At 42.6% G+C, this 14,004-nt stretch overlaps 1 protein-coding gene across 5 annotated transcripts in view; it reads left to right on the top strand.

The window, feature by feature from the left end:
- LOC147110976 (contactin-4-like) overlaps positions 1-14,004 on the top strand; it is a 2,035,446-nt gene that overhangs the window by 42,482 nt on the left and 1,978,960 nt on the right. The window lies entirely within an intron of this gene.

Genomic DNA, 14,004 nt, shown 5'->3' on the forward strand with positions numbered 1-14,004 from the left:
GCAATTTTCCATAGCCAACCCAGGAGGAAATTGCATGGCTTCGTTTTTTTAAGAGTTTCCGAGATTAGGCATTTTTATTGAGAAAAAAATCCTTCGCCAAATGCGCCAACTATTTGCATAATACAGCGCTGATGGACAGGTATTGATGGCGGAGTATATTTTCTTTCTCTACGCCCTTCCGATCGTTAATTGGCAGAGCGTAAAATATAGTGGTGTTGACGGAATTTTAATCTGAATAAAAAAAACAAATTGGCCTAGTCTCTTTCCTTTTTTTAAGAGTTTCCCAGAATCGGTATTTTTATTGAGAAAAAATTTCTTCACCAAATGCGCCAACTATTTGCATAATACAACACTGATGGACAGGTATTGATGGCGGAGTATATTTTCTTTCTCTACGCCCTTCCCATCATTACTTGGCAGCGCGTAAAATATAATGGCTTTGACGGAATTTTAATCTAAATAAAAATAGCAAATTCGGTATAATCTGTATAAATTTTTTTTTTGATTTTGCAAGCGTGTATCATTGCATAATTGAGGTGGATTAATGTTGTGCATTAACATGATAACAGCATTTTCTTTAAGTTTCAGTTTGTGTTGGAAGGCAGGGGTGCTATATTTTGTTCGGGTTTTACAGTTACCTGTTTTCCTTCCCTAATGATGGCATTATTGGAGAGCCCGTTGATATACAACATTTTCTGTTTTTCCTGAGGGTGTTAAAAGAAACAGATTCCTTGATGCACCAACTCTTGAACATGCTACGCACAACTGACCATGTGAAAAACAGGGCGTGAGTAAGTTGATGCCAGCAACCTTCAAAGTCTGCCCCTGTGCCTTGTTGATTGACATTGCAAAAGAAATTGTTACAGGAAACTGTCGCCTTTTAAATTGAAATGGCAAGTCATTTGGTATCATTGGAATTCGAGGAATGAGAACATCCTCACCCCTGGTGCAGTCTGATATGATGGTAGCCTCAATGAGATTTGGAATGAGCTTTTTGACTGCCAGTCTGGTTCCATTGCACAACTTTGGTGGATCAATGTTTCTTAAGAGCATGATGGGGGTGCCCTCCTTCAGTACGAGTTTGTGAGGAGGTGTTCCTGAAGGCTGCAATGAGTTGAGGAACTCAGTGGGGTAGTGTACCCCATCAGCACTGTCACAAACAGTATCAACACTTTTATAAATTCGCTCTTGGCCAGGGAGTTTTTGAAAAAGCAGCATGTTGATGTTGTTGACAGTATCATTCTTGGGTGCAAGTATTGACCGTTCACACAGCCACTTGGGATCTTTGAAGTGATTGAGGAGGTCTGGATACACCTTTGAGATCAACTCATCAACTGTTCTGACTTGACTGCCACAGCCTGGAGGAATTGTGATTTGACCACTGCTGTCAATTGGCAACTTTCCATCTCCCAAATTTAGCAACAGTCGGGTAAAGGATCCTGCCATTTTGTCACCATGCATATGAACACGCATGTTTGTGGTCAAATGGACTGTTTGCACAGCTGGCCACAGATGCGATGCCTTGAGACATGCATTGAGTTCATCTGCTGGTGTTCCTCTGGGGACAACTGGCAGGATTTGGCGGAAATCACCTGCCAGCAACAGGGTGATGCCACCCATCAGCCTATTGTTGCCTCTCAGATCTTGAAGAGTTCTGTTGAGTGCTTCAAGTGCCCTCTTGTGGGCCATTGTACATTCATCCCACACAATGAGTCTACACTTTTGAAGCAACTCAGCAGCACCAGTTCCTTTGCTAATGTTACACACTGGGTGTTCTTGTCTTGTCAGATCCAGAGGGAGAGCAAAGGTTGAGTGGGCAGTGCGACCTCCTTGGAGAAGAGTTGCAGCGATTCCTGCTGAGGCAACAGCCAGTGCAATGCATCCCTTAGAGCAAACCATGGCCAGTAAAATATTGATCAGGAATGTCTTTCCTGTTCTACCAGCTGCATTGAGGAAGATAATTCCACCTGCATTGTTTTCCACCATATCCACAACCAACCTGTATGTCTGTTTCTGGTCTGGAACCAATTTAGGTTCAGTGACGGTGACAAAGGAGGTCAGTTCCTCCACATTGTAAGTGGTTTCCCTGAGTACCTCTCTGCTGAGACCTGGAGAAGTATTCCTACAGGGAGATGGAAGGTTCAACTCAGTCAGAGACTTGCCAGCGAATGCCAAAGTCTTCTCCTCCAAAAGGATCAATACCTGATTGTACATTGCATCAGTGAAGTTCAACTCCATTGCGGGGTTGGCTCTCCTGAGTTGGTGTAAGATGCCTTCTGTCAGGCTGTCTTTGTGATCTTCCCACAACTGCATCGGGTTGGAAGGGCTGCAGAGGGCAATTATAATGGCAAAGAGCTTTTGTAGCCTATTGGGGGAGTAAGACAGAGCAGCTTCTGTCATCGTTGCATGCCAATGAATGTCATCCTCAATGAGTCCTCTCCTGCGGCAAGCTTCTTGAAAGGAGGCACAGAGATGGCCATTGAAATTCTTGAGGTCATTAAATGATGTTGGGCCAGCAATCTCATGGAGGAGTAGACGAAGGTGAAAGCACTCTGTGTTGTTTGGATGGACCGTGTAGACTCTGCCAAGTGCATCAGATGAGTACACCCCTGTATGACCAGGAACTTCCTTCTGACCTGGTCCAGGGCGCCGAGATGGCCATGTCTTGTTTGGCTGCCAGGTGTAGTACTTGGGCACCTGATGATACAAAAGTGTCTTGGCAAAGTCAATCGTTTGGCACAACTCAAAGAATGCTGTCAGTTTTGTCTTTGGAGGTTCCTCGGCACGTTGCCTGGCATTTACTGGTCAGAAGAAAACCCTTTGTCCATTTTGCAAGTGCACATCCAATTTAGTGACAGTGGGGTAACGCTTGTTGATGTCAAAACCAAAAATTCACCAGGCTGCCTCATTGCTGCAGATGTAACGGCCCATCAGATGTGTGGCGATCTCATCATTTTGATTTTGCTGTCCAACCCGTTGAAGATCAAAGACAGCTTGGTCACTGCCCTTATGGATGTACTTGCACGCATATTTGATAGACTTAACTGAGTTGCAGTACTCCACATTGATGTGACATTTGAAGAGCCTGGATAGGAGTGGACAATAAGGAACAATCCAACGGTTGTCAACTTCCAATGGCTGTCCTTGCTGTCTTGTCTGATTTGACTGACCAGGTTGACCTGACTCACCAGAATGCTGATTTTGCATTCTTATTTCAGTGCTGAAACCTCTACTCTCTTTGCCCCTTCTCCTGTACAAAGGATAGCCATCATCCCCATGCTGAGTTTGTTCGCGGAATGGCTTTGGGTACCCTTTTGTACATTCATTGTTTTTCATGCAGGGAGAATGTTAAGTCTGTGAGTTGTTCAAGTTATTAATACTCAGACTTAATCAGTAACAATAAAACAGGTCTTTACTGGTTGGAGGTAGGGACTATTCTGAATACAAGATTACTGCACAGTGCTTATATACCGGTGTGTTCACCCCCGGTATTACGTCTACAGCAGCCTGAGAAAGTAGTACATCTCTTAAGGTGGAACAGGCTTAAGCTCTCTTAAGGTGGAACAGGTTACATACACAACAGAGAAGAAGGGTTGTGTCGCCCACAAGGACCATGAATCATATTTTTTACAACAACATCAAAGAGGATTGGATCCTTGTCCTTATCGGGTAGCTCTGCAGAGATGAAGCAATCAACTTGATTGGGGTGAATCTTTGCCTGAAGCCAGAGTAAAAGGTGAACATGAGGAAGTCCTCTCTTCTGCCACTCAATGCTGTACATGTAGCAATGGGGTGCACCAAAAATTTTGCCTACAGTCAGGAGTTTTACCAGTTTTTTAACTTTGAGGTTGAAGACCTGTGCTATGAGGTCATGCCTTTCAGTACCAGCTTTGGGTGGGAACTCCTGCCATTGGGGATTGCAAGTCATGGTGATAAAGAGGTCAGGTCTGCCATAGTTTCTGACATAGGTCATGGCATCCTGTGTGTGCTCATGCATGTACCTAGGACCTCCAACAAAGGTGGATGGTAGGATGACCATTTGACTAATGTCCTCAGTGTTACCATCATTGGCCACAGCATCTCGCAAGTGTATATAGTCTGTGACTCTCAACTGATTTTGGTTATTCCGGAACCAAATAAGCCGCTCTCCTTCCAGATTGTTGAGGAGTCTCAGCTGATCTAGCAGCAGCATTTCTGTCCTGGTTAGCCTGAAGGCGAGCCTGTCCCTGCTCATCAGTTTCAGCAGCTCTCTGAGCCTTATCTCGGCGTGCATCAGAAGTGCTGCGTCCAAGTCTGCAATGTTTTTTTGAGCCCATGTTGTTAAGAAAAAAGTACAAATCTATATACAGGAAACTTTGTGCTATCCGGCACCCACGGGACCGAGCTGCTGCTGTTCCCTCAAAACTGACGTACACTCTAGAGTTATCTGACAACAATCACTGTTGCTTAGCAACAGCTTCTAAACACTCGGGTGTGGCTGCAAGCCTCTGTAGCTAAAGCTGTTGCTATAGCTACAGACCTTGCAAAGCTTGACTGTTCAAATAAAGCAAAGAAAACAAACAAATAGAATAAAAAATGGCTCCTGATTTTTGCCGGTGGCTCCAGATTGCCAGATAGTTCACCTCTGGATAGCACTGTATATAAATGAGTTTGTCTGTCTGTCTGTGTGTATGCGCGCGGTGAAATGAGCGGATTTTGTCCGTTTTTTGTAGACTGTCCGAACAATTTTTGTCTGACCAAAAAATAAACACACCTATGACACTCCCCTAATCATAAGCTTTCTTTTGATACAACATATGTGTAGGTACGCTCTATAACTTTTGAGTTTACCGCATGCATACACACAGACAGACAAACTCATTTATATATATAATATAGAGAAAGGAAACAGTGAATGTGTATATGGATTTTCAAAAGGCATTTGATTGGAGCCTTGTTGGTCCAATTAAGGAAAATGGGCCTAGAAATTGAGTTTGCGCTGCGCCAGGGCTTTAGCGCCGGAAGTTAGCGCCGGCGCTAAGTCCCTTTGCGCGCGCCAAAAATTCAGTAGCGCCGCGCCCAAACGGCTGCCGGCGCTACTGAAGGGTTTTAGCGCCTGAAAACTGGCGCAACGCGCCGCATTGCGGCGCTATTCCGGCGCTGCAGCGCCCGCTGCGGTGCGGCAGGCTCGGGAAGTGCAGGCCTCCTCCTTCCGTTAAGGAGGAGCTGCCTGCACCCGGCCGCGGCCCGCGCAAATCTCTTCAAAAATGAGCCCGGCACCTCGGACAAGTGCCGGGCTTGCATCTGTTCCGGGGGGGGGGGGGGGGAGAAGTCCGGGGAGGGAGCTGCGGGCAGGCGGCCGGCGGGAAAGCGGCCGGCCGCCGCGCCTCCTTAAAGCGCCGGCGCAGACTCCGGCAACACTCGTTTGCCGGAGTCTTAGTTGCGGCTGCCACTGGCGAGGCGGCCGCAACTGAATTTCGGCTTGGGGCCGGGTTACCACGGCAACCGGGACGCTGCGCACACCGATGACGTCATCGGTGCCGGCGCAGCGCTACCGGTCTACCGCTGCGGAAGGGCCCCAGGCAATTTAGGAACCGGCGCCAATTGCAGCGCTAGGCCCTCTAGCGCCGCAAAATCAGTGCTAAGGGCACTGAATTTCTAGGCCATGGTATTAAAATGAATATTGCAGTATAGACAGGAATTTGGTTATAGGACAGACAACAGAGAGAATGATAAATAGGATGTTCTTGGACTGGAGGAATGTAAACAATAGTGACCTCCACGGGACAGTGTTCGGGCAATTGTTCTCAAAATATATAAATGATCTAGACTTGTATATGGGGGAGTCAAATTAAAATTTGCAAAACTAGTGAGTGTGGTTAACTGTGAAGATGACTGTAGGTGACTTCAGAAGAATAAAAACAGGTTAGATTGGGACGATAAATGTCAGGTGAAATTTAACATAGAGAAATGTGAGCTGATACATTTTCAGGAGAAAGAATAAGGGGAGGAAATATACAGTACTAAAATTTTAAAAGCAGTAGAGGAGCAGATATGTATATATATCTTTCAAATTGGGAGAGCAAGTTGATAAAACTGTGAAAAAAAGTATGGGATCCCAAGTTATATAAAGAGGGGAATATAGTACAAAAGCAAAGAGGTAATGCTAAACCTATACAAATCATTGGTAGATGAAGTTAGTATATTATGTCCAATTTTGGAAACCTTACTTTAGGAAGGGTTTCTGGACCCTGGGAACCATGCAGAAGAGATTCAATGAGATGATAACGATGAAGAGAGGATTTAGTTATTAGGGATACTAGAGAAGCTGGGGATCTTTTCACACAGCAGATAAGGTGAAGAGGACGTTAGATAGAGGTAATGGAAATTCTGAGGGATATTAGTATGATAAATTGGGAAAACTATTTCCACTGGTCAGTGAGTCGGTAACTAGAGGTCTTAAGTTTAATATCATCACAAGAATGAAGGAAGAGGTTAGGAATTTTTTTTATACAGTGTGTCATTAGGACATGGAAACAAAATCCATTATAGGAGTGTCACTTCTTTCTGCCTAGTTTGTGCCAGTTCTAGCACTCATCTGTTCAGGAGGTAGGGTTGTGATTTCTGGCAACCATCTGAAATAGGTGGAGCCTCATTAATACATGCAAATTGGGACTTCATGACATCGTTTAGATAATCATTGTGCAATGCATGTTGCATATCATTGCTCTGGACAACACATGGAGCCAGTTTAGGAGTCGGGCCTTCAGCATGATTAGGAAGAGGACACTAATGGTATGGAGGATGGTGAGGAAGCGGATGGAGTCCCTCAGTTCTTTTCAACAGCAACTCGTTGAAGAGAACTTCAGTTGAACAATCCGTGCTCCCCTGCATTAATAGTCTGCTCCAACACTTGACCAAGTACTAACAACCTACAATCAACAGCATCTGCCTAAATACCAAAATTGCTGTTAATGTCACCTCACCTTACAAGATAACCAGCTGTTACAGGAACACTCAGACAAACTTCAAATAGCATTTTAATAGCTTATAGAAAGGCTTTCACACTATTTGCCACCTCACTGTGACCTCCTTGTGCCTGTCTTTTAATTGTTCTAATGTTTCTATGAGCTGCTCCTCCAGAATTTGAGAATTTGATCTCAGTTTCATTTCTTAACCATAACATTTTACAGTCACATTTAAAAAAAAAATGTAATTATTACTGTAAGTGCAGTGACATTGTGGAATTTTGATGACTCAAGTTATAAAATTGAAAAACACAGCAAACCACGCTCCTGACATTGGTTTAACTCTAAGTTTTATTGGAGGTGGAAATGTGTGAAAATTACATTTATTCATGTATGCTTATAGCAGGTAAATATGTGTCCTTGGCAAGGCCCTCCAACACTTGTCATGTATGAGCTGGCTCACCATTCTGTGCGTCGTGACAGGAAGAAGCAGTAAGTATGCTCAAGAGGGACTGGTTGTTGTGAGGGCAGGAGCAGCTTTTGAGGATAGGAGAGAAAGCAGAAAAAAGTTGCAGTGAAGCCCCTGCTGACTTACAGAACCATGGGAAGCAGAGAAGAAAAGGGTTCATTAAGCAGAGGTCAAGGTAGCAGCCTGCAGGATTGTGCAGAAAGAATGAGAGATATGAATGGGAGTCTTACCTTCGCACCCCGAGTGAGATGAATAAATTTCTTTCTACACTACAGCCAGTTCTTGGAAAAACTCTGCTCGCAATCACATCTTGTGCCACCTCTTGGCCTGTCCACTCATCAACTTGTGTTGGTGCCCACTGATCATCAAAGGGAAAGAAGACCTCCTTCCTCTCACGAGCTTGCTCCATAAGCATTTCCATGACAGTATCTAACAACCTTGAGGTCCTGTTGGAACTATTCTTGCTGCCAGACATCTTCCTGCAGTTCAGCTGTGTCGGTGCCCCACTCCTCCACCCCACCAAAAAAAAGTCACTTTTATTTGCTGCAGGCCCTTAAGAACATGCAGCTGTGCCCGATTTCCCACCTCTAAATTGGCAAGCTGCCCATGGAAAGCAAGTTTGGTGCCGGCAGCTCATGTACCATTTGCAAATGAGGGGTGACCTCGAAAATGGCATGGGCCTCCCCACTGACTCTTCTAAGCAGTCATTACTCTTGCCCCACATACCTCCTTCCAGTTTCATGCCAGGAAACCTGAATCGACCAGTGTTTGATCTGACTTGCACACTTTCAGCACGGTTTAAATTATATTTCTTAAACATAACATTTTACAGTCACATTTTAAAAATATAATTATTCCTGGAAGTGTAGTGACATTATGGTACTGTGATGACTCGTGTTATAAAATCAAAAAACACAGCAAACCAAGCTCCTGACAGTGGTTTATCTCAAAGTTTTATAGAAGCGGGGGGGTCGGGGGAAGGTGTGGAAATTACATTTATTCATGTAAAATTGTGTTATAAACATGTACTTTTTGGACCTTGTTTAAATTGGTCTGAACTCCACATGCACAAAGAAGCTGTTTATCATAATGCATGGTACTGTTGAGGTTAAGGTAGACAAGATGCACTTCCTAAAATTGGTTAAATTGGCTGGTTTTGGAACTCTGTCAAATTATTTCTGGTCAGCTTCACGTGGGCTGGATGATTCAGACCAGCAGAAATTTAAGTGAAATTGAAACCAAAGTCTAAGATTTTCACCCAGAATAGAGTTTTCTGTCTGCTTGAAAACAATTGCTGAGCCTGAACAGTTGGCCTTGTGCTTTCTTTTTTCCCCCAGCAGTATATTTCCAATCTAATTTGGACGTTACGTTATATGATATAAATATTAAATTAACTGTATTTGTATGGAGTCCTATTTTGCAATTGCTTGCTTCTTAAAGGAAATATTATACCTTGATTAAATATAAAAACTCTTCATTGAAAAACAACTAGTACTTAATATTACTGCATAATGGCTGAAGCTTAGTGTTTCAGTGCTATTTACCTACTGAAAGTGATGGTGTATGTGTCTCACCAGTTTGCTTATGTGGAGCATAAACACTGGCATAGAACTGTTGGGTTGAATGGCCTATTCCTTTGCTGTTAATTCTGCGTAATAGTCATATCTGCCACTTTTATAGTGGGCAGTGAGGCAGCAAAAAATGCCACTTGCTAGCTGCGCAGATTTGCAGGTTATAGAAAGCTACGCAAAAGAACAACTTATGGACTACATTTACAGTTTGGAAAAAACTGAGATGTTGCTTTCCTTGTATCAGGCATGTTATTTGGAAATGTGAGCACTTTGACTCCAGGGTGAGAAAAAAGCCTTTTGTACCTGTGAATTCAGGTCTGTTAGATTGTCTTCGAATGAAAGTGCTGCACAATCTGGTGCGTTGTAACAGATCTTCTAGCAAATAAACTGTTTGGGTGGGAGCATGACAATGTTGATTTATAGTCCAGAGTTTTCCTCCCATTTAGGAAATAGGGGTTAATGGGGAAAACACCAGTCAAGGGATTGTGTTGATTGTAGTTATCAAGGCCATAACATTCGCATCAGATTTTTAACTTTTGTTGGATTCACATGAGACTTCAGTGGCTCCCTTGCTAAGGATTGAAACTTCAGAGGGGAAGCAATTGGTATGATTTGGAAGAGAAGTGACAGAAGATGGATAGGAACAGCAGTGAGAATAAAGGATGCATGTGGGAGTTACTGAAGTGACAGGGATGTAAGATCAGGCCTGGGTGCAAGAAATGCTTTGGAAGCTTTGTCGTCTGGGTAATATGAAATCAACTGATTTTCCTCTTCACTGGAAGTAACAAAAGATACAATGTGACAGATCACAGTTGATAACCAAAAAAAAGTTGGACAATAAGTCACTGTGAATCCTGTTTTAAATGCAACTGCAGTTTTAGTAACACTGATCAGGAAATAACAGGACTGGTGGTGAAACACACAAAAAAATCTTGTTACAGAATAAATTAATATCTGAAACTGTCGAAGCAACCATATGTTATGAAATACACAATGCATGTCATTCTGCTCGTTAATATTGTGTCTTTGGAATTGGTGGTTTACTGATTCCTAAATCAAAAGGGATGTATGTGGAAGGAGATTGGTGCCAAAAATGTAATTATGAATTTAAAAATCTGTAAATAAAAGTTAAATAAAAAATTAATTAGAAACTACAACATTGAAAAATGCAATATGTAATTAAACTGAATAAATTAATCTATATTCCCAGTTATCAACAAATATTTAAATGACTTAAGTTATATTTTCATTTATCTTCTTCTTCTTAGGCAGTCCCTCGGAGCCGAGGATGACTTGCTTCCACATTAAAAATGAGTTTGCAGGTGACTGATGAGTCCAATGCGGGACCTATAGTCTCTGTCACAGGTGGGGCAGACGGTGGTTGAAGGGGCGGGGGGTGGGGTGCTTGGGTTGACGTGCGCTCCTTGTGCTGCCTGCGCTTGGCTTCCGCTTGCTCCCAGTGAAGAGACTCGAGGTGTTCGGCGCCTTCCCGGATGCTTCTCCTCCACTTTGTGTGGTCTTGTGCCAGGGATTCCCAGGTGTCGAAGGGGATGTTACACTTTTTCAAGGAGGCTTTGAGGATGTCCTTGAAGCGTTTCCTCTGCCCACCTTGGGCTCTCTTGCCGTGCCGGAGCTCCGAGTAGAGCGCTTGTTTTGGGAGTCTCATATTTATAATGTTCTGTTTATTATTATACCTCTTGTATTTAAAGGGGTATTGCAAGACTCTATTGTGATAAGAGGGATATTGACATCATTTTGTCTCACTACAAATACATAGATGTTAGTATACCTTCAATAAATCCTAGCTAAAACATTAACACCTGTACTGGAAATGTTTTCAGTGTAGCAGATATAAGTTCATAAATTAATGTTTTCTGTTTCACTTTAAACAATTTAGCAGCTCTGTTAAAATAACAGTGAAAGAAAAATTAATTATCCATTTGCAAATATTATTAAAGTAATTTCTAAGTTATGGTGTTTTGTGCAGTGCAAATTTCGCTCCATGGCCAATGGGGAAACACTTGAGTTGTGTTTTTCCAGGGTGTCCTAGGACCTAAGATTGAAACTCCCAAATATTGTAATTTTGCAAGCATGGTGGGGTAGAAATTGGTGTCCATGCACCCGTTTTTGGGGCATAAAACGGGCACATAACATACCAATTTAGCAGTGGGCAGGCTTGTGCCTAATTTACACAGGTGTTGGTTCCACTGCTAAATTTGCAGGGCCCTTTGCTTAGGCATCCCAAGGATGCCTAAAACTGGCGTTAGTCCCCTTAAGTATATAAACTAGGGACCTGATGTCTATTAAAGTATTGTGCACAGTTTTTGTCTCCTTACCTAAGGAAAGATATACTTGCCATAGAGGGAGTGCAACAAAGGTTCACTAGACTGGTTCCTGGGATGGGGGGATTGTCCTATGAGGACAGATTGAGTAGACTGGGCCTACATTCTCTAGAGATTAGAAGAATGAGCGATGATCTCATTGAAACATACAAAATTCTTACAGGGCTTGACAGGGTAGATGCAGGGAGGATGTTTCCCCTGGCTGGGGAGTCTAGATCCAGGAGTCACAGTCTCAGAATAAGGGGTCGGCCATTTAGGACTAAGATGAGGAGAAATTTCTTCACTCAGAGGATGGTGAATCTTTGGAATTCTCTACCCTAGAGGGCTGTGGAGGCTCAGACGTTGAGTATATTCAAGACAGAGTTCGTTAGATTTTTGAATATTAAGGGAATCGAGGGATATGGGGATAGTGCAGGAAAGTGGAGATGAGGTAGAAGATCAGCCCTGATCTTATTGAATGGCGGAGCAGGCTCGAAGGACCGAATGGCCTACTCCTGCTCCTATTTCTTATGTTCTTATGTAAAGGACACTTATTCAAAATTCATGGGGGATGAGCGAGGTAGGCGTCGAGCCTTAAGGATTCTTCAGTGCTCCTCTGACTCCACAGGAATTACAATTGCCATGCCCCTGCCACCTCTCCCCTCGCCCCACCAAGCCTGCTTCAATCCCCCCCTCCCGAGACTTACCTGACATTGATACCTTTGCTTAAGCCAGCTACCTGTGGAGGCGCAACTAGCCCTGGCAGCTCATACCGAGTATGCTGATGAGGCCCGAAGACTGATTTCCCTTGATACTCGGGCATCTTGGTTGGGGCGTACGCTGGTCACACATTGCCGAGTTTGGGTCCGGAAACGGGTCCAGACCAAAATGTACTATCTTCCTGCTGCCACATCAGCCTGGAATAGGAGGGAGATTTATTCCTTCAGTCAGAATTCCAGATTGACAATTGGAAGCTCGAAAGCTGATTCTTAAAGAATCCAGCCATATCCCAAGAGAAAGGAGTTTTTGGAATTGTGTTTACTACATCCTCTATCAGCTTAATCTGCAAATACAGAACATCCTTTTAAAAATGTAAAATATTCTAGTTTTTGTTTTATGTTGGTTGTGACTACGTTATTGTGTTGAATGCAAATTTAGTCTATCCAATTAAGTTACCAAATTTTTATACATTTTAGTTCCAGGTTAAGTTCTTGCAAGGTATGACTAACTAAGCCGTATGATATTGTCTACTGTCAGGATAATGGAGCACAACAAATTAGCTGAAACTCCTTGGGGAAGGTGCTGTTCATTTCGACAAAAACAATGAAACAGTTTGAGGACCAGCTTACAGCTGGTTCTACAGTCATAGAGGCAGCCGCTCGATTCTGCCAATCCTGAGACAGGTAATGCAAGAGCTTCTAAGTAAATCTGCTGTCTGTTCTAGTGACAAATTTAAAGAAGCCTTATGGTTTATTTAGACCATTGCTTCCTACAGTAGCTATTTGTGTGTTGATAAGAATGCATTAATATAGTACTAAATATATTTATTTCCTTAGTGTCAATATTTAGTAACATTCTAACTTTGCATTTGAATCTCAATTAATCTACAGTATAAATTTATTCTGTACACAAGTAAACTGTTAATTGAAGAACAAGGACATGGCTTATGTGGTCCAGATGAGTGAACAGTTTAAGTTACTGACTGGAGAAGCTCAAATGAGAAAATGCATCGACAGAATTAAGGAATGTTTTCTCCAATGTTAAATATTACTGCAAGTGTTAATTTGTTGCAGTGCTAAAATTGAATTTTTTTTGTCATGCTGGGTTTCAAGGAAGGGAAAAAACTACTGCATACTGTATATTGGCAGAGCAAACTATGTTATCTGAATGGGAACCTCCTCAGCAAGTTAGCTGAATGGGAACTTCCTTAAAGTAAATGTTAATCAGGCTTATATTAAATATGAGCCTTAGAGAAAGGAAAATACAGCCTTCATTGCTTCAGTTAATAATTTAAATACAGCTACAGGAAGCATTGATCTAAAGAAGCTACTTTGCCACTTTTTTTTAACTTCTCATTATAACAGACATTTATTTGTGAGTTCTTGTATTACAGTTCAAGAATTGGCAGATTGAACGGCTGCTCCTACAACAGTAGAACCAGCTGGGGATGGATTTGGAACTGCCTGATCGTTTTTCACTAAGTCATCTGCCATGTCTCTGAGGAACTGAGCTAGTGTGTTGTGTTCCATCGTCCCAACAGTAAACGAAGGAACATGCTCTGTTCTAGTACGTTGGAAAGTAGAACACTGAGAATTGTTCCTCAAAGGCATTGACCCCAATTGTCCTGGGGATTTGTGCCATTGTAACAGCACAACTATGTCGCAGGGATCCTTGAACGATGCAAATGATAAAGGAAGTTATGGAGTAAGTGACTTAACGCTATCACTTATGGCACTCCATATTTTCCTGGGACTCATTCGCAACGCTGCCATTATCATAGCAGTCAATAACGATTGTGTTTCTCCTGTATTTAAAATAGTACCAAATATATTTATTTCCTTAGTGTCAATATTTAGTAACATTCTAAGTTTGCATTTGAATCTCAATTAATCTACAGTATAAATTTATTCTGTACACAAGTAAACTGTTAATTGAAGAACAAGGACATGGCTTATGTGGTCCAGATGAGTGAACAG

Source organism: Somniosus microcephalus, chromosome 11 (assembly GCF_052327205.1).
Source record: "Somniosus microcephalus isolate GS21.2 chromosome 11, FLI_Smic_1.0, whole genome shotgun sequence".
NCBI lineage: Eukaryota > Metazoa > Chordata > Chondrichthyes > Squaliformes > Somniosidae > Somniosus > Somniosus microcephalus.